The sequence below is a fragment of the Leopardus geoffroyi genome, chromosome A1, assembly GCF_018350155.1.
Source record: "Leopardus geoffroyi isolate Oge1 chromosome A1, O.geoffroyi_Oge1_pat1.0, whole genome shotgun sequence".
Lineage (NCBI taxonomy): Eukaryota > Metazoa > Chordata > Mammalia > Carnivora > Felidae > Leopardus > Leopardus geoffroyi.
In genome coordinates, this window is record NC_059326.1 from 164,979,975 (window position 1) to 165,002,569 (window position 22,595).

The following is a 22,595-nucleotide window of genomic DNA, read 5'->3' on the forward strand; positions in this document are numbered from 1 at the left end:
ATGAGTAAGTTGGTAAATCTCTGTCAGAGTAGTAGTAGCGCCATATATTAGAGGCTAAATGAAAGAAAGAAGAACCTCTTATCAAGTAAAGCACCAGAAATGAAAGAGACTTCCACTCTCCTGTTGAGTGCTACAAGGAAGAAAGACTATAAAATAGAAATTAACAGGTCTCTGCTTTCTGATGTAATATGTCTGTTGTCTGGAATTAACCACAAACTCATATACTCAACCATTGTGTGACAAATCATATGGATTGGAGTAGAATCATAGTGAAAATATATGAGTCTTCCTCTCATATGTAGGCATTCTTTGGAACCTATCATCAGCCTGTAAATATCTACTACACATTATAAATTATAATTATGCAGCCATAAAATGTTATAGCACCAAAGAGTTTAGTATATTCAATATTTATTTGATTTTAAGAAGATTTCAATACATATTTTATTTAGATAAAATTCAATCTAATTAAGAAATCAAATGAATTGTATATTTTATGTAATGTATTATATAAACTGTAAAACGTGTATAATATAGGTTATATTAAATAATGAAAATAAATTAGGTCCAAAACACTTTTAAGATACTCTACAAATGACATTTTAAGAAAAATAGCAGATGTATGAAGCTATTCAGTGGTGTGCTTTGAAATTTGTCAGTTTAATTTAATTTAAACATGTGTCAAGTTTTGCCAAATGGAACAAATTAAACTCTTTTCTATTTTTTATGCCACACCCAAACCTTAGTCACACATGTCTTTTATCTGAAACTATGCTCTTTTTTCTTAACTAATTCAGCAAACATGTAAGATGTTCTTCATATAGCTCTCCAAACTTTGTTCTTCGGTAAAGTAATTTTTTTCTTGCTTTAACCACATGATCAAATGATCATATGGGAACTACTATATTTTGCATATACCAATATTCTCCCACCATTAATTGGCCCAAAGATGGCTACTTGACTCAAGGCAGACCAATAATTTCTACCTCACTTTAGTCCAGGTAGTTTATTGAAGGACAGTATATAGGATTCTCAGAGAAACAGAACCAATAGAATGGATGGATGGATGGATGGATGGATAGATAAAGATATTATTTTATGGAATTAGTTCATGCAGTATGAAGCCTGACATGTTCAAAATCTTCACAGTAGGCTGGTAGATAAGAAATGGAGGGCAGTGGCACAAAAACAGACACATAGACCAATGGAATAGAATAGAAACCCCAGAACTAGACCCACAAACGTATGGCCAACTCAATTTTGACAAAGCAGGAAAGAACATCCAATGGACAAAAGACAGTCTCTTTAACAAATGGTGCTGGGAGAACTGGACAGCAACATGCAGAAGGTTGAAACTAGACCACTTTCTCACACCATTCACAAAAATAAACTCAAAATGGATAAAGGACCTGAATGTGAGACAGGAAACCATCAAAACCTTAGAGGAGAAAGCAGGAAAAGACCTCTCTGACCTCAGCCGTAGCAATCTCTTACTCGAAACATCCCCAAAGGCAAGGGAATTAAAAGCAAAAGTGAATTACTGGGACTTTATGAAGATAAAAAGCTTCTGCACAGCAAAGTAAACAACCAACAAAACTAAAAGGCAACCAACGGAATGGGAAAAGATATTTGCAAATGACATATCGGACAAAGGGCTAGTATCCAAAATCTATAAAGAGCTCACCAAACTCCACACCAGAAAAACAAATAACCCAGTGAAGAAATGGGCAGAAAACATGAATAGACACTTCTCTAAAGAAGACATCTGGATGGCCAACAGGCACATGAAAAGATGTTCAACGTCGCTCCTCATCAGGGAAATACAAATCAAAACCACACTCAGATATCACCTCACGCCAGTCAGAGTGGCCAAAATGAACAAATCAGGAGACTATAGATGCTGGAGAGGATGTGGAGAAATGGGAACCCTCTTGGTGGGAATGCAAATTGGTGCAGCTGCTCTGGAAAGCAGTGTGGAGGTTCCTCAGAAAATTAAAAATAGACCTACCCTATGACCCAGCAATAGCACTGCTAGGAATTTATCCAAGGGATACAGGAGTACTGATGCATAGGGGCACTTGTACCCCAATGTTTATAGCAGCACTCTCAACAATAGCCAAATTATGGAAAGAGCCTAAATGTCCATCAACTGATGAATGGATAAAGAAATTGTGGTTTATATACACAATGGAATACTATGTGGCAATTAGAAAAAATGAAATATGGCCTTTTGTAGCAACGTGGATGGAAGTGGAGAGTGTGATGCTAAGTGAAATAAGCCATACAGAGAAAGACAGATACCATATGGTTTCACTCTTATGTGGATCCTGAGAAACTTAACAGAAACCCATGGGGGAGGGGAAGGAACAAAAAAAAAGAGGTTAGAGTGGGAGAGAGCCAAAGCATAAGAGACTGTTAAAAACTGAGAACAAACTGAGGGTTGATGGGCGGTGGGAGGGAGGGGAGGGTGGGTGATGGGTATTGAGGAGGGCACCTTTTGGGATGAGCACTGGGTGTTGTATGGAAACCAATTTGACAATAAATTTCATATATTAAAAAAAAAAAAAAAAAAAGAAATGGAGGGCAGAACCAAGCTTCCAGTTCAAGTCCAAAAGCCATCTGCCAATAGAAATTCTTCTTTTTCCAGATAGGTCAGTGCTTGTTCTGTTGGATAAGGCCCACCCATGTTAGGGAGGACGATATGCTTTCATCAACTCCACCAATTTAAATGTTAATCTCATGCCAAAAACACTCTTCTGGAAACATCCAGAATACTATTTGACCAAATATCTAGGCACTGTAGCCCAGCCAAGTTAATACATAAAATTCATTGCCACAGGTACTTTCATGAAGCTGGATTAGTCAGTACTCTTGTCATGGAAATCACGCAAGCCATCTCAGATATTAATCTGAAAGTTTCCAACTGCCACATTTTTTAGTTGTATAGATAAAGGTATTCAGAGACACAAAAAGATAGCCCCTCAAAAAGTAATGATGAGAAACTGGAAGATAACTGAATATAAGAACCAGGGTTCCTAAGGCAGGAGAAGGTGGTTTTCATGTCTCAGTTCAGAGAAAGGGAATTTTTCCTTCTTCCACTTATTTTTTCTGTTCGGCCGTCAAGGAATTGGATGATGCCCACTTGCATTGGTGAGGACAGTATTCTTTACTCAGTCATTGATTCAAATGCTAATCTCTTTTGGAGACATTCTCACAGACACACCCAAAAATGCTTTACCAGCTCTCCGGGCATCCCTTAGCCCAGTCAAGTTGACACACTAAATTAACCATCACATCAATCAATACATGCTAATAAGAAAAAGATGCCAATAGTTTAAGGCAGGATTTCTCCAAGATTTTTTAATGGAGCCCTTTTAAAAGAAAATATTCTCAGTTAGTAACCATTAATTTATTTTTATTAAAATGTTAACTTTAAATTATGAATTACAATTATAAATTCCTTATGCTTGTAACTATTACATACCATAATAATAAAAATACAAGAATAAATGCAAATAAAACTAATAAACCAATTTTTAAAAAGTAAAACTAACATTAACCTAAGAGGATGAATAATGATTAATTATTCTGGCCACACTTTGATCATGGTATTTGGTATCGCCTGCTAAGACATGGGTTTTATTTTACTTTGGCATATGTCTTAGTTTGCTAGAACTGCTATAACAAAGAGCCACAAACTACATGGTTTAAACAACCGAAATTTATTATCTCATATTTCTGGAGGCCAGAAGCCTAAGATCAAGGTGTTGACAGGGTTGGTGCCTACTGAGAACTGTAAAGAAGAATCTGACCCATGCTTCTCCCCTAGCTTCTGTTGATTTGCTGACATTCTTTGGCGTTACTTCGTTTGTAGATCTCTGCCTTTATTTTCACATTGTGAAATGTGAAATTTCCCCTTTTCTTAAGGATACGGGTCTTGGCGAACTAGAAACCACCCTAATGGCTTTATCTTAATTAATTATATCCCCAATGACTCTATTTCCACATAAGATCAGACTTACTGGTGTTAGTGCTTCAACATATGAATAGGGGTGGGGGCACAATGCAACTCATAACAGTATGTCTCTATTAGTTTGGACATTAACCATGTGAATAAAATTTTCTACTTTTCTCTATTTGAACTTCTCTGAAGCCTCCATTCATGTAATATGCCATGACTGTTTTTTCTTATTTACTTTTTAAAATTTATACCTCTTAACGTGATTCATCACTTAATCACTGAAACCATCAGATAGCAAACAAATTTAAACTCACTATCCAGATTCATAATATGCTTAAACTACATTAAGTAAAATGATAATTTACATTACAACTTATTGTAGAAATTCTCAGTTGTGAAATATGGGTTTGATGTGTGTAACAGATGCCTTGTAGCCCCACCCACATCTTCTGGACACTCACAGTCCTTGACAGCTTCTTACTACAAACACCTGTGACTCCATGTCTGCAGGCATTCTCTGGCTATAAAAATATTCTCAGTCTGTGGTCAAGGGTCAAAGCAGAGTGCAAACAATTTAATGCCCCCATGAGTAGTATACAACTAGTTGATGGATGGAGTTGAATGGGAATCACACTTTGGGTGGAATAACTTGGAAGCATTTCCTATTGGAATCGAGCTTCAGTAACGTACAAAGGTAATTTTCTCACGTATGTACCTGTATTAACTTCGTTTCCTTCTCTGTCTCATACTTCTGCTTTGTTATTAGTTATTCTTGAAAAGACCTACCTAGTTAACTGCTTGTACCTATGAAAAGGTATGCTTATGGAGGAAACCAGGATGAAATACTATGTTAGCTGTAGTTCAATGCATAAATTTTAATGAGGACATTTCTAAATCATCATCTAAAGGAACATTTTTGTTTAGGGGAGCTACACCTTATCAGTGAAAGTTCTGTGAATCCCAGTTCTAAAAATCTCTCATATTCTAAAATATATCTACTTTCAGTCCTCCTCTCATTCCCGTGCCCCTTGTAATGTCTCAACATTTCTCATATATTATTTTTACAGCCTCCAGAGATATGATCCTAACTCCACTCTTCCCTTTTTAATATACATACTCCAAAATAGCTTCCTGGTTAGCTCACTCCCTAGCACTCTTTACCAAATACCCTTTGCTCTAGTCACAAAGAACCACTGGAACCTTCTCTAAAATGATTGATCTTCTCATGAGTCTGTACCTCATTCATGGTTTTCCTTCTTCCTGGAATGATATTAAAATTCTCCAGCAGAATTTCTGCCAGCATTTCTTGACTCTACAAAGAACGCTTCCCTTATCCTCTAGCATCCGTTTTACCCCTTACTCATAGCATGGACTCCCTCTTATTTGTGATATAATTTTATCACATTTTTATCATTATTCTTCACATATTTATCACATTATTATCATATTCTTCATTTCTTAAATGTTAGGCACCTTTAAGAAAATCATATTCATTTCAATGTTTCCTGTGCCAGATTGATAGGTGTTCAGTAATATATTATTTGAATATGTGGGTGGACATTATAGTAACATTCTAGACTCCCTGCTTGGCCTAGAACTTGGATCAGTATGGTGAAGTACTTTACTGAAGATTTTCTGGCAAAGTCATGAGGGTCAGTGGTCAAGTGAGAACTCATCCCATCCCCCATTCCCAACCTTCAGTTAGATACTTCTGCTATTCTCTCAGACATGCATGCAACAAGAGGACCTGGGATTGTCATGTCCTTAGTTTTGACTAAGAAAGTGAGATTTTTGAGCTGAGAGGTGATGATAATGGTCTGGAGATTGGCATTAGCCTATTATCTAGAGAAGATGGTGTGGGGGAACATCAGGGAAACTACAGTGCAGTTAGACATACACATTCAGACTCAGGAAAAGAAAGGGAGACACCGCATTCCTGCTTTTGCCTGGGTTGAGTATGACTGCACACTACTTTTGACCATGTAGCTTCACACAGCCTATTTCACCATCTGTTGGAGTAGCTCTCCTGGTTTTTAGAGAGGGTATCAGAACAGACAGCTTCTATAAAGAGCCTTTTATCCTGTCCACAGCCTCCTTGAAGCCAATCCAAAAACTGTCAGCTTTGACTCGGGTTTGCTACTGCTAAATTGCAAACAAGCACATCAGTTATTACAGGTTCTGGAGGTGGAGAAACATACACTGGTTACTTCATAGCAGTGATGGTCTGTTGTTTGTATTTGAGGATAATTAGGGAGGAAAGGAAGCTACTTTAGCAGGTACAGTACCGGCCCTCACGAAAAACTGATTTTTTTTTTTTTTTTACTTTGTTGGAGATATAGTAGCTGAGTCAATCTTTTTCAGCCTAATAATGGAGTCAGTATTTTTCAGCCTGATTTTTCATTCTAATCAGGTTAATGTGAGTCTTCATCCTTTGCCTATGTCTTAAACATCAATAATTTTCAGAGATTTAATTCACCTATTTTCTCAAGTTTCTTTACTTCTCCACTAACTCATGTATAATTTGCTTCAGTGTTATAAGTAATACACATATGTCCCAGACTTAATTCTTGGCTCTAAGTATGATTATATTTTTAACTATATTTAAAATAATCTAATGTGGGGATACCTGGGTGGCTCAGTTGGTTAAGCATTAGACTCTTGATTTCAGCTCAGGTCTTGATCTCAGGGTCATGAGTTCAAGCCCCACATTGAGTTGGAGCCTACTTTAAAAACAATAATAATAAATAGAATAGAATAGAAAATAGGATAGAATATTAGAATATCCAGGGAAATCTTACCATCATTCAGCCACCCTAACAAAATTATTGTGACTGTTTAAAAGTTCCACTTAAAATAAATAAATAAATAAATAAATAAATAAATAAATAAATGTGTGTGTGTGTGTGTGTGTGTGTGTGTGTGTGTGTGTATGCATATAAAATTTTAGATAGGCTCCATGCCAAATATGGGGCTTGAACTTATGACCCTAAGATAGGAGTCGCATGCTCTACCAACTGAGCCAGCCAGAAACCACTTTATGTAGCTTTAAATAATAATGTATTCATAATTGTGACCTGACTTTCATTTGACCCTATATCTACATGCTGTTTAAAAACCTTCATAAATTATTACCACTAAGATAACAACTATAATCTAATTGACCATTCCTTTATCACTGAGTACATTGCCCTCAGAAGTTTCATGTAACATTTCAGGGAGCATTTGCATAGTTAGAACTTCTATCCTGCTTTTATTTTTGCACAGGAAAATGTCTCATAATTTAATAGAAATTAAGGATGGATAGGGTCAAAATGTCTGAGTTTATAGCTTTTGATAAATATTCTAACAAAATATTCCATGAAAGTTGTGAATGCATATCCTTTTTGTGGTTGTAATTTTGATCTCACATATTATTGTATAATTTTTTACTTATTAAGAGAAATAAACTTACATTAGCGTTTTCAATTAGGTTTACTGTGATTCACTTGAACAAGTTAGAATACTTGTATGTTTGTTTACCAGGTAACTTTCTGGGTTTGTGAATTGTTGTTTCATGTTATTTCCTGTATTTGTCAGCAGCCTTATATTATAGTTAAGTATTGTGTTCACTTAGATATGCTATAGGACATTTTTGTATGCTTTTTTAAACCTTTTACATAATTGTGATCATACTATAAATATCTTCATGTTCTCCTATTTCAATAATATGTTGGCATGAGCAAATTTATATTATTATAAAGCCATAAGAAATACTATTATTAACAATATCTTGCCATGTTATAGAACATTTACCTATCTTTTCTTCAATTTTTGTCCTGTGAAATTTTTTTTGGCTTCCCTAAAATAAATAATAGTGAGAAATTTATTTGTGGAGATAACTTTTCTAAAATTTGTAGTTATTTCCTTCAGAGAAAGACTAGTATTTGTGCTTTGTATAGTTTTTGGCCCATAATTGAGTCTCAGTAAATATTTTTAATTAATTATATGCATGAATTTAGTGTCGAGAATGTCTGAGGTCTACCTTGAGTAGATCATACCTAACATATTGAGCAGAATCTTGATCATATCTTAGGTGGGAGATGGTCAACAAGCTTTGATTTTTCTTTCTGTCAGGATACTGAAAGGATTTTAAATTCTAATATACGAATTCAGTTTCAAAATTAGGATTAGAAATGTAAGGTTATGGGAAGACATTAAAATCTGTGTTGGAACACATACAGTTCTTTCCAAAGAGTGGTACATCCTAAATATTCTGAGGGCTTTTACTCATCCTGCCATTGTTTCATATTAATCTTTCACCAGTTAAAATCTCTAACATGTGTTTTTGTCATGCCTCATCTTTACCATGCTATGTTATATTTGCGAAAAAGAAAAATGTTTTTCCAGCCTAAGATCAGTCGTTTCCATTTAATGTTTTAAAATTTCATCTCATTATTTTTTGCTTGTCTTTTCATTTTATTGACATCATTTTGTATTCTGACTCTGTTCTTTATAATATTTGTTAGCTCTCATAGCTTATGTGCCATGTATATAGTTGATAAAAAAGACCTCAATGTCCTCCTTCAGAATATTAGTTTTAGATCCCTGCTTCCATGTCACCTCACCACCTGCAGCCTTTTCAGATCTTCAGGAGTCCATGAAATAGCAACTTTTGTAAGGATTCTTCAGTCAGCTATAAACACGCTGAATTTTACCGTCATCTATGTTTTCTTTATTATTCATAAAGTCTTAGGAAACACTAATTATTGGCACTTAAATTTTATTTCATCTTATTATAAATAACAACATGAAAAATATGTTTTTGAAATTCTTTTCTCTCTTATTCAGAATCACTGATGTAATCATCTATTTACTAATAATAAATACAATAAATAAAATAACTGTAATAATAGTAATAATAAATAGTCATGAAATGGATAGTCATATACTGGTTATCCTTATTCACCAACCAGAATTTTAAAATATTGCCAAACCATAACAGCCAACCCTTACAGTGCCTCATCATTTCATCATGTTTTAATGTGAATCTTAAGTATAAGGATGAGGGAAAGGTGCGAAAGGGAGTGAAAGGTACTTACTACTTATATCAGTTCTTTCGGGAGGATGTAGATGCTGTTGCCTTGGCATGACACCCTCCTTCATGCATATGTATTACACTCTCATATTGACAAATAGCAACATATGTTCCTATAACGTTAACTGGAGTGCTGCATGATATTAAAGATTCAAAATCACCACAGATGCTAACAAAGATCACCTGAATATTACATAGCTTCTTCTACAATTTTACCAACTTTCATGTGAGCAGTTGTACCTGGATAATCACAGCCATATTCAGATTACAGTTCATAATTCGTCCCCTTTAAAAATTGAGAACACCACCTGTTTTCATTCTGCTTAAAAAAAAATAAGGTTTGATGAGATTAGGAAACACATCCAGTCTTTGTTTTTAGCTGGCCCATTTTGAAAATTGGGGTCATGGATGATGGCTTCCTGAGTGGGGCAGCAAAAGCAATGGTAATGGAGAAACATTAAAAAGATTCAGATGTGTGGTTCTAAGCAGCATTCGCAAATGTGTGAGTGCATTGACATGCTTGATTATGCAAAAGCTGAGCTGTGCAAATCATAATAATAAGCTTTCTCATTAGATTTCCTGCATTTTCTGCTTCTTGATCAGCCAGAAATACGGCCAAGTGTTCCCATTCTTTTGAAATTTCCCATTTACACTTGTTTCAACTACTCAGAGAAAAATAGGGAAAATAGAGCAGTGAAATAAGATTTTAATTAAAGGGGAAAATGGAAAATGTTCAAATTTCATAAAACTCAAAAGACGTGTACACTTTGGTTATAGTCAGCTTGAAAACAAAATTTTACTTAGCACTCATAAAAGTTAAATCAGTTCGAAAGTCAATTACTAAGTGAAGAATGTAGTTCAACTACTTTAAAAAGTAAACCTGAAAATGATAATTGAAGAAGGCTTATCAAATCATTTATTTTACAGAAAAGTTTTGTTCAGAGAGTCAGAGCCATCCAGAATAAAGCATAATAATAATAATAATAATAATAATAATAACAATAATAATAATAAAGAAGAATTATTTTAAAGGAATGATAAAACTAAAAAACATTTTAGTTTTCAAAGACATGTTCAGGTATCTTCAAAACCATTTTACTTGTTCAAAATATTTTCTTTCTGTCTTTAGTGGAAATAAATAAATGTAATAGTTACTTTAGGAAAACTATAGATAAAATTAGGAACTCATTCAATATAACCAACACAGTCTTTACACTGGTAATGCATCAGTGTATATCTTATAGATAGATGATACATTAAAGTGATTTTGTGGTAATAATTATGCCATTCATTTGGATTCCCAATTTAGTATCAACTAAGATAGTGACCAAGAGAAGCTGAAAAAAATCTTGGTCTAAATTATATACATTGGCATTAGATATTCAACAAATGAAAGCATTTTCTCTTGCTGTAGATAAAAGCTGAGGCATTTTTTCCCTTTATTTATGTGGAGACAAATACTAATTTGCTTGATTGTCCCATTATATTTGAAATTATGCTGCATATATTATGTATGTTAGTGTTATAGTGAGAGAGAATCACAATAAGAGCGGAGGGAGGAAGCAATTTAAAGAGCGTTTTGAACCCCAGGATTCCATAATGTTACAGTTCCATCCACCTCTGGACTTCCCAACCTCAAGGAAACTTCAGTTCTTAAAGTCTGATCCTTGTTGTTTCATCACAGATCAAGAACAAACATATGCCATAGGGAGATGAGGAACTCCAGCTTCCAAAACCTGCCTGGATTAGGTTGCACACCCAATGATCTCCTATAATCTGTCTCTGTGCCCCAGGTTGGTTCACCCCAGCCACTCACATATTTCAAACATTAGTTGCATGAATATTGTGACTAGTAGAACATTCTGTTATTTTGTAAGTCTAAATCCATGGTGTCATCTGGTGTATCCCTTCTACGCCCTACATTTGTATTTTACTTTTCTATATCTCATACACTCTACTCACTGAATTTTAGTGTTCATTCACTAAATTCTTATAACAAGCAGATGTGAAAATCACACAGGTGTCCACTCAGGAAAAGACCGTACGGCCCTTCCCTGGAGCTCAGTATGTCTCAGCACCACAGTCCTCATGCTGCCCATCTGTTTTTCACAGTGCTCTTAATTTCACATACTCTTAGGTATAAAGACTGATGGTTTCATTCTGTTATCAGTCAGACACATGTTTTAAAAAAGAGACTTATTACAAGCCCCTTTCATCTTAACTTTATGGGAATTATATTACATGAAAGTCTTTCTACTTTCTTCCCTCCATGACCTATGCTGTTTCCGTATTCTTCAGAGTATAGAAAATGTTCCTTAGGACCACTATATTTACTCTGCCCCCACCACTCAACCTCTCTGAACCCCCCTATCTTCCTGCCCTCCTCCCCACAACATGTGTGTTACTACTAATCCTCTCTGTGAATTCCAACTTGCCCCTAGTCTGTATTTGTTAAGTATTCGCTATGGGAATCTAACCCAAATCCTTTTAAAGGCCCTGTGATGTGATGTTGAACTTCACATGAGTCAAATGATGAAAGGTATATGATTAAGATTTTAAGAGCTTGAAACTTAGCAGTTTTGGATACTTCATTATATTAATAACCTAAATTATAATTTTTTTAACATTAGGAGGCAAGAGAAATTAACTTATTTCAATAGTTAAAAGTAATATGCAATTCATACTTATCATTTTGTAGAGAAAAACATTTAGATTTGAATATTTGTATCATAGGTAGCAGGGACAGCTCTAAAGAAAACAGATAATGGAGAATTATCGAATGAATTATGCTAGGAGTTATCTATTCCTGACCACTCCTCACTCTGTACCTACCTCCCTCTACTTGGAATGTAAGCACTTTCATCATGTTTCTTGTCCATCCATAGGACCATACACATTTACCACCTAATTTCTCTAGTAATATTCTGCAAATTTGTTTCTCATCTTACGAGCTTTCATAAGATTCAAATGACTAGCTGTAGTATTATTTGTAAATCTGTTTTCATAGAGTGTTCAAGATACACAATTCTTTAAGCCAAAGTTGTAATTTAATGACAAGGTGCTTACCCAACAATTGACCAGTGTTTTGTTTTTTTTCTCTTTTCTCACCAGACTTGTGTAGACTATGAGCACCATAAAAGCAAATACTTAACTAACAATATTGTGTTATGTATTTGACAGTAGCTAAGAGAGTAGATTTAAAAAGTCCTCACCGTAAAAAAATTGTAACTATGTGAGGTAATAGATGTGTATATGTGTGTGTGTGTGTGTGTGTGTGTGTGTGAAATCATTATGTTGGTGTATCCCTATAATATATATCATTTGATATATATCAAATCATTATGTTGTACACCTTAAACTTGCAGAATGGTATATGTCAATTATACCTCAATATAGTCAAAATAACTGGGACAAAAAAGTATCTCCTTTCTTCCCGCCCCCCCCCCACTATTATGTACTCAAGGCTGGAGTACAGAGTATAGTAAAGAAAAAGTAGTCAGCATTTTTAGAAAAAAGTTGGCAAATTAATAAATGAACATGAGTGTCTCTAATCCTAAAATGAGATAATGTTTTATACAAAAAGCAACACTGCCAATGAATATATTTTATACACATGTATAAATCAGTAATGCTAAGCACTATATATAGAAAGCAGCTTATATACCCATATTTGTTTAAAAATCAGGGGTGCCTGGGTGGCTCAGTTGGTTGAGCATCCAACTTCAGCTCAGGTCATGATTTCACGGTTTGTTGAGTTCAAGCCTGGCGTCTGGTACTGTGCCAACCAGCAAGATTCTGTGTCCCTTTCTCTCTCTCTGCCCCTCCCCAACTCACGCCCTGTCTCTGTGTCTCAAAAATGAATAAATGTGAAAAATATTTTTGTGTAAAGCAATAAAAACCAAAAGACTCACTTCATTTTATTTTTAGGCAAAGTTGTATAATTTATTGAATTCTTAAGGTGTTAGTAAACTATTGAAAATCTGCAAGAACCTTGCAAAGCATCCTGTTTAACTCTATTGTCTTTCCTTAGCACTTAACGTGTTTACTTTCATCAGTCTAGTAACATAATTTTTACTCAACTCCAGATAATTCTTTAGTGGGAAAGATTTCTTTTCTCCTTGTTACATTGTAGGAAATTGTTTCCATGTGATATCTCTTACTAGAGGCTTTGGTCAAAGTTGGTCAAAGAGGGTGTTATTCAACACCCACTTTGACCTTTGACTCTTCCAAAAGATGCATCAGAAATATTCATCAATCCTGGAAATAAATATTCACAGGCACTCTCTATCAAGTCTAAAGACTGATTCCAGTCACTCCCAATTATGTTATAAAGTATCTCATGAAAAAAAAATTTAATCTCTTTTTCATTTGTTTCTTATTTTCAAACATTTTAAAATCTCAATATTCTATCAAAAACAGAGTAGTGTCCAGGAACGACATCTGGGACTGCTTAACTAATCTAATTTTCTTAGGTTATTTTACTAATATTCAGTCAATTAAGAAATGGTGGTGCTCTTTATGCTGCAATTCAGTGTGATCATTTGCAAGCTGCTTTATTTTCTCTATTTAATTTTTTTTTTAAATGAGAGACCAATGAGTCCAATTAATATTAACTCCAAAAACAATTAATTTTACATTAAAAATAAATGGCTTCAATTGATCACAATTCTAGTCAACTGCTGGAATTCAGTGGTAATTTGGGAATGGCAGGGAACAAAGATTCATGAAGGTTAGGAATTAGATCTCAGTTGTATTTCAAAGAAAATTGTTTGGATTAGTGAAGAATGTTGATAAAATTTCATAGTGAGCAATGATAAAATGACTTCCTGAATGCTTCGATACTGAAATTAACCTGTATAATAAAGTACATTAAAGAATAAATGGTCAGTGATACTTTTGAGTTACACAAGAAACATTTATAAAGGAAAGATAACTAGTACCTGTTATTGAGAGAGAATACTTAGACATTTTTTTTAATTGTGACATAATCCTATAGGATATAAATAAGCTCAGATTTTCTTTTAGAGTTTATTTATTTTTTTTACTTATTTTGAGAGAGACAAATAGTGTGAGCGGCAGGAGGCCAGAGAAAGGGAGAAAGAGAGAGGGGAGAAAGAATCCCAAGCAGGCCCTGCCCTGCCAGTGTGGAGTCTGATGTGGGGTTCAAACCCACAAAGCCACGAGGTTATAACCTGAGCCAAAACTAAGATTTGGACACTTAACCAACTGAGCCACCCAGGCACCCAGCTCATATTTAGTGTTAACAAGTTACAGTATTTCCTAAATTCTATTTTAATAATAAATAATTGGTACTTACAAAATAGCAGTAATTCAATTTTAACTCAGTAGCATGCAGATGATCTGTAAAGCATTTCAAGAAATAGTCCTGAAATAAATGGACATTCATATGCAAAAAAATTAACATAAAATGGTTCATAGACTTAAATGGAAGATGAAAAACTATATAGCTTTTTGAAGTAAATCTGTGTGACCTTGGATTTAGCAATAAGTTTTTGACACAGTTTTGTAATAAAGAAAAATTGATAAATTGGTCTTTATTAAAATTTAAAACTATTAGTCTACAAGAGATAGGATTAAGAGTATAAAAGACAAGCCATGTACTAGAGAAAAACATTTGCAAAGCATATATCTGATAAAGTACTTTTTTCCAATATGTATGAAGAAATATTAAAATTCAACAATAAGAAAGTAACAACCCAATTTTAAAATGGGCCAAACATTTGAAGAGACAACTCACCCAAGATAAAGAGATGGCAAATAAGGGTAAAAAAAGATGCTCAATAGCATTTTTATTGGGAAAATACCAATTAAAACAATGAGTTAAAAGTACACATAAATGAGTGTGGTTAAAGTCTAAAATGGTAACAATACCAGCTTTGGGTTATGATGCAGAGCAACAGGGACTTTCACTTATTGTTATGGGAAAATGCAAAAATAGAAGAGCCATTTGGAAGGAACTTGGTACTTTCAAACAAAACTATGGGGCGCCTGGGTGGCGCAGTCGGTTAGGCGTCCGACTTCGGCCAGGTCACGATCTCGCGGACCGTGAGTTCGAGCCCGGCGTCGGGCTCTGGGCTGATGGCTCGGAGCCTGGAGCCTGTTTCCGATTCTGTGTCTCCCTCTCTCTCTGCCCCTCCCCCGTTCATGCTCTGTCTCTTTCTGTCCCAAAAATAAATAAACATTGAAAAAAAATAATAAATACAAAACTAAACATATTTCCTAAAGATTTTTTGTAATGTTTTTATTTATTTTTGAGACAGAGAGAGACAGGGCAAGAGCAGGGGAGGGGCAGAGAGAGAGGGAGACACAGAATCCGAAGCAGGCTCCAGGCCCTGAGTCCTCAGCACAGAGCCCCATGCGGGGCTCGAATCACACACTGTGAGGTCATGACCTGAGCTGAAGTCAGATGCTCAACCGACTGAGCCACCCAGGCGCCCCTCAAAACTAAACATATTTCTTAACTGTATCATTCCACAATTGTACTCCTAAGTATTGATTTGAAAATTTATGTCCAAATGTAAACCTGCGTGCAACTGTTTATAGCAGCTTTATTCATAATCCCCTTAAACTGGAAGTAATCAAGATGTACTTCAACAGGTGGATGGATAAACAACTCTGTTATAACCGTAACATAGAATACTTACCAACATTAACAAGAAATGAGCTGTTAAGCCATGGAAGGACTTTGGTGAATCTTAAGTGTATATTGTTAAGTTGAAAAAAAAGTATGCATGAGGTCATTTATATGACATTTTGTAAAAGGCAGAGATAGATATACAGATGATAAATGGATCAATGGTTGCCATGAATTCAGGGTAGGGGGTTTGTATAGGTCGAGTACAGGATTTTATGGGCTGATAAAACTACTCTGTATGATAATGTAATGTGGAATATATGAAACTGAATTTTCAAAACCCATTTTTTTTAGAGCAGGAAGAGTGAATGCTAAATTCACAAAATTATTATATGCAAATTAAAAATAAATCAGATAGGAATCTAGAGGATCCGGCATGGAATGCAGAATGTGACCAAGCAGTGTAACTGTATTATAAATGTAGTGAACAGCCTCACCAAAAGACACTGGGAAAGGGCACTAAGTAATGGGGTTAATGAGTAGAGTCTATACGACTGATGGAAAAAGTATGCGTAAGTATTGGATTCTAGTTGATAGTTGCTTCTAATGGATGTAATGTTTAAAAAGGCTGGGGCGCCTGGGTGGTGCAGTCGGTTAAGCATCCGACTTCAGCTAGGTCACGATCTCAGACTTCAGCTAGGTCACGATCTCACGGTCCGTGAGTTCCAGCCCCGCGTCAGGCTCTGGGCTGATGGCTCAGAGCCTGGAGCCTGTTTCCGATTCTGTGTCTCCCTCTCTCTCTGCCCCTCCCCCGTTCATGCTCTGTCTCTCTCTGTCCCAAAAATAAAAATAAACGTTAAAAAAATAAAATAAAAAAATAAATAAATAAAATAAAAAGGCTGAAACTACTATACTGTTATGCTATGATTTTATAATTAAATACCTAGATGGAAGTAGTGAAAACCAGGGTTCCTTCTTTTGCAGATAAATCAAAGGGAGAAAGCAAAAAAAAAAAAAAAATCTGTATAACAAATTAGATTTGAAAAAATAAGTATGGACTCATTTTCACTATTACAGACATATATCACTCATATTTAATGTGAAGGCAAAATATACCATGAGAAAATAACTTCATTATTTTTTCTGCTTAAGGTTAAAGAGAGCCACTAAAGAATTTTGAAATGAAAAATGAGATAATATATTTTAATGAGCTTAGAACTCTGATACAGAGTAAGCACTAAATAATATAAATATTTGCTGTTATTAGGAAAATCAGTTTGGCAGTAGGGTATTGGAAGGTGTATTGTTGTTGTTCAGGAGGGAGATAATGTTATGTATCTTTATCTTTTGATGAAAATTAAATACATTTAAGCAAAGTGTATTGCAGTCCACATTCCTATCATTAAAGAAAAGTCAGTAGAGAAGACATCTGAGGTCAAGCCAAGTAATAAGTCCAGGATGAGACAAATGAATGTCTTATTTCCCTTTCTATGTGCAAAGCACACAACTCCTATTTTCAGTTGCATATCACAGAATCAGGAAATGAGGAGTTGATGAGAGTTTGCCTAGTTATTTTTGGTTTTTTAGATTTTGCCAAATTTATTCTTGTTTAATATCAAGAAAAAATAATAAACATTGAGTTTCAAATGTGTAAAGGAAATTATTCTAGAATCTGAAGTTGCAAACAGAATATTCTGCAATATTCTTCTTATCGTTGAGAAGTTCATCCTATGTTTGGGAATATAAGTAGAGACATAAAGATTATAAAGATACTCAGAAGTTCCCTGGAATTTAAATCTTTTATTTTACTGACCAAGAAACTGTGGTTCTGAGAGCCAAAATCACTAGCACAATGCCCAACATCTTGGTGCTGGACCTGGACCAAACCAGGTCTTGTGATTCTGTTTTCACCTTTTCTTCTACTTTATCTCAATTTTCCCCTAGAAGATTGTCAAACATGAATTATCTCATTTTAAAAATAAGTCTATGATGGGGTACCTGGCTGGCTCAATCAGTACAGCATGCAATTCTTTATCTCAGGGTTGTGAGTTCAAGCCCTACATTGGTTGTAGAGTTTGCTTTAAAAACAAAAACAAAACAAAACAAAAACAAAAATAAAAACAAAATGTTATATATTGTTGAAAGAAATAATTCCTCAGATTTCAGTGAAGCTGGAGTTTATTTACTCATCCCCATGCAGTATAAATAAATTACCTGATAGCTAAACATAAAGGAGATAAAGGGTACATATGGATCAGTCTCCTCTTCTCTTCTCTCATGATGGGATATCCGCAGGCAGCATATGTTTTAGAACTTTGTTCCATGGTGTTTAGAGGCAGCTGCCTCAGAGATGCCAAGGGAGTATGCTTATTCAGGGTTGTTGCTAACTGCTGGGTTACTGCGATTCATACTACAATTTTTATACATTTGACCCTAACTAGGCAATATGTAGCATTTAGAGAGCAAATAGGTTTAATCATTAAAATTAATGACCTAGATGAAAGAGCTAGAATATGTTAGGATGGAGTTATATCTACATGTTGCATAATGGTCATTTTTTTTTTCTAACATTTCCAATAACATGGTCCTTTCTGTGGAAATAGAGTTACCTGGAGGGCAATACCTTTTGGTCTCTGTGCCATGATTGGAACCTTAGTTGGGAATTTTAGTCTTTTTCCTTTTCAGACTTATCATGTATAAAGTCATAAGTTTTTCTGCATGGCAGATTAAAATTTTCCTTTGGTGGATCATTACTATGGAAACTAAGAGATCCATTTAGATCGCACATTATGACATGTCCTCCAGATTAAACTTTATCATTAATAAAGGCAATATATTGATTTCTTGATGCCTTTTTTTCTTGAGCATAGATATAGCTGCCGTTCATCGAGAATTTTCAAACTCCCAAAATCTGTATCACAGATATATGGAGAAGAGTATATGAAATATAATTTACCTTTTTCCTGATTATAAAAATTAATAGAATGTGGAATATAGTAAAGTAAGAAGAAATGATTGCCTTTAATGTTTTCACTTGGTCTTTTGAATATATGTGTACATAAAGGAGGATATAAAATTGACTAACAGTATATTCATGTTATTTTCAGAATTACCAAGTTTAAAATCTGCATAAATCAGCTTGAATAGGGATGGACCAGACATATAGTAAGACATTTAATTTTTAACACATTTTTATATTAAAAAGTACATTGCAGACAACATACAAATGCTTAAATTCTCATCAGATATTTCTGACGATTTTTGTAGCATAGATTTTAATTTTTATTTTTATGTTTATTTGTTTTTAAGAGCAAGAAAGACAGAGCACGAGCAGGGGAGGGGCAGAGAGAGAGGGAGACACAGAATCCGATACAGGCTCCAGGCTCCGAGCTGTCAGCACAGAGCCTGACATGGGCCTCGAACCCATGGAACGTGAATCATGACCTGAGCCGAAGTTTGACACCCAACCGACTGAGGCACCCAGGTGCCCCTATAGCATAGATCTTTACAAGTTATATATTCTTGAAAAAGTGAAAAAAAAAATTTTTTTTTGCATTTAGCAATATTTTTTTGCATGTGGCATTTATTAGCAAAGAAAGATGGTCAAATGTTTTTCAGAGGTTGGTATTTATTTGCGCCAGGGACTGGAAGAGGGTACAGTTGTGGTGAGGAGATCATATAGACCTGTGATCTCTGGTACATTAGTCACTGTCCACATATGGCTATTTAAAGTTAAATTAAAAATTTAGTTACAGTGTGCCTGGCATATTTTAAATACCTTGCAATATTTGGTGTAAAAATACATGAATAAGTACACTAAAGGATGATGAGACCACTGGAGTTAGTGATTCAGAAGTAATGTGTGACTTTGCAGACAGTAGTTGTACCACTCTGCTAATAAGAGCTGATGCCCTGTTGCTGTTGTACTTATGGAATGAGGGTAACTGAGGCAGTCCATACAGATTACATTAAAAAAAAAAAAAGTTAATCCAAGGGAGTAAACAAGAACCTTAAATATGTTTATTAGCAATTATTTAGAATATCTGGAAAAAACTGACACTTTTAATATTTTTTGAAGTGTTTGCCATAAGCTCATCAATTACCGTTAGATGATCACTTCAACTTCAATTGTATTGTGCATGAATTGCGTGTCACATAAACCATCTTCTGGACTAAAGCTTATATACCAAGAAAATAAAAAATAACTAAATTGTAACTGTAAGATGTCAATAGCATATAAATTATTTATATTGGTATTACCAAAAATAAAAGTCATCAAGACCCCATTTTATAAACCATAAGGAAATAAACAAAATGGATATTTCCCCTCTTATTCTTAGCCTATCTATTTTAAATGCTCTAGTTAATAATTATTTAATAGAAACTTTATAATTCACAGTGTTAGATAATAAAAGGAACTGGAATTACAGTAATTTTGCATCACAAAACCACAACCTGACACTTAAAGCCCTGAAAATCAGGAAACCAGAACCATTACTGGGAAAGGAGGTAAAATACCTTGCTTGTGTTTGTTTAATAAAAGGATAAAGCTCTCACCATTATAAAGGTGAGGGTTTTTAATTTAATTGAGGGTTTCCTTTTCTGCCTTTCCAGAAAGTCAAGCATTTTGTTCTTCTACAGCAATTGGAATTTGTCTTCCTGTCACCATTTTGTTCATCTTTTCACTTTGACTGCATACAACTACTTTATATTGCCTCACTTTGCCTGAATCTTTCCTCTGTCCAAGGAAATAGTAATTGAAACAGATTATTTTTAAGGTCAAAGAAAAAACTGAAATTAGGGTATTACTTCTGCAAGATCATACTCTTCTTTCTTCTTCCCTTTCATGGGGTGACTAATGAACTATAAAAGAACCATAGTTTAACAGAAGGCACATGATGAACAATCTCAGTGGTCTCAAAACTAATGATTACAGAAAAGAGAACATGCTTTAGCCATATTGTAACCAAGTCATTCTCATATTAAATGAATTGATGTTGACACACTTTAAAATTTTGCTGTCTATAAATTTTTTTCTCCTGAAAGAATGCATATTTTTTCTCCATTTTCCTGGAAAATCAACATCTAATTATAATTCCATTAAAACATACCTTCTGTTTCTTTGGTTTAAAATCTTTACCTGCCAAAGTTAAAATTTACCATTCTGAACAGTAATCACAATAACATACATTTTCCTCCATGTTTTCACAATGATTAACAAATTCTGAATATCAATTCAAAAACTTGGTACTTTTTAAAAATAATTCTTTGCTTCCTTATAAATTTCTACTAGTTGGTCATTCAAAATCTACCTCAAAAGGGTGTTTCAAAAATAAGTTAAAGTGAAATTTATTTATTTATTTTTTGCCATTCAATACATAAGTTCCTCTAGTGTGTCATTAGATTTGAGAAATCATTCCTTCCCATTTTTGTTTATTACTACCTTGTAATACTTCCAGAGATCCATCATTGCTAAACTTAGTCATTGCTAAACTGCTGGGCTTCACATACATCTATCTTTTACACTCCTCAGCAGGTTTTCCAATGTATTCATCATCCCCGTTTTGGAGCCAGACTCCTTTGATTACCTGGTAATACTAGGATTGAAGCTGAACATACATATATCTCTACAGTTAATTTTGTCATAATATATTTATGAAAAATATTTTTTCTTCAATAAAAATAATTTTACCGCCCTCTAAATTTGAAGAAAGACATCTTTTATTATTTTTAATGAGAGCACTTTCTTTTACTTTCCTTTTTTTTTTTTTTTTTTTTTTGATTTCTCAGTTTCTGGCAAGATGTGTGCCTCTTGGTTGCTTATATTTTTAATACATTTGGCCTTCTTTTGTTAGTTGACATATGTATTTTTTATTTTAAGGTATACTAGATGAATGAGAGTAGTGTTCAATAGAAATGTGAGCAGCATGGAATCATTTGTTGATACTGTTGGTTTCAGCAGTGGCTTGAAGAGTACACTTAGCTGTGAAATACAGTTGTTTAGTTAGTTTTACTTCCTGCCTGATCAGTGAATTCGACCAAATTCACGATGTAGTAGGAAATTGTATAGTTTCAAATCAAAGTGGATAAAAGCATAATATCAAACTTTCAGTTACCTTCACAAATTCATTATAATATGTGACTTGCAGTTTCTTCTACTATATACTAGGAATAAAACAAAAAATGCCTCCTCATCTTAATAGGATCCACCGGGATTTTTTTTTTTTTCTTTTCTCAGTGCCAGGAAAAGCTGTGATGTTTCTTTTCAACTTTTTTTTTCCTTTTTAAATGGAAACCAAGTAATATAATTAAACCTATACCATACTTTGGTGTGATGGTTCAGCAGCTCGTAGCCAAATTTTCAACCCAACCTTACAATAGTCTGCATAGTCTTATACATTATTTAGCACTAGCTATACCCAAAATATTTCCCTATTTGAATCATTTATTTAAAAAAATATATATTTATTTATTTTTGAGAGACATAGAGACATAGAGCACAAGTGGGGGAGGGGCGGAGAGAGAAGGAGACACAGAATCTAAAGCAGGCTCCAGGCTACAAGCTGTCAACACAGAGCCTGACACGAGGCTTGAACTCAAACCGCGAGATCATGACCTGAGCCGAGGTCGCATGCTCAACCAACTGAGCCACTCAGGCGCCCCTAAATCATTTATTTTATCTTCTCTTTTATCTTAATGTATTTTTTTTCCTGTCTTATAGCATGCATTAGTAAAAAGTCACTTCATTACTAAAAAGCCATCTCATTTGGAATGAGGTTAAGATTAAATAAATTAGTGGACTAAATTCTCATGACATACATAGTATAGATTACATTTTCTAAATTATATGAAATGCTAAATACAGTGCCTTACAGAGATGAGGACCCCATTAATATTTTTTTCCTCTCTTCTCTTATATTCCCCACTGAGGCCAAAAGGGAAGTCTCATTTCTTTTATTCATTCA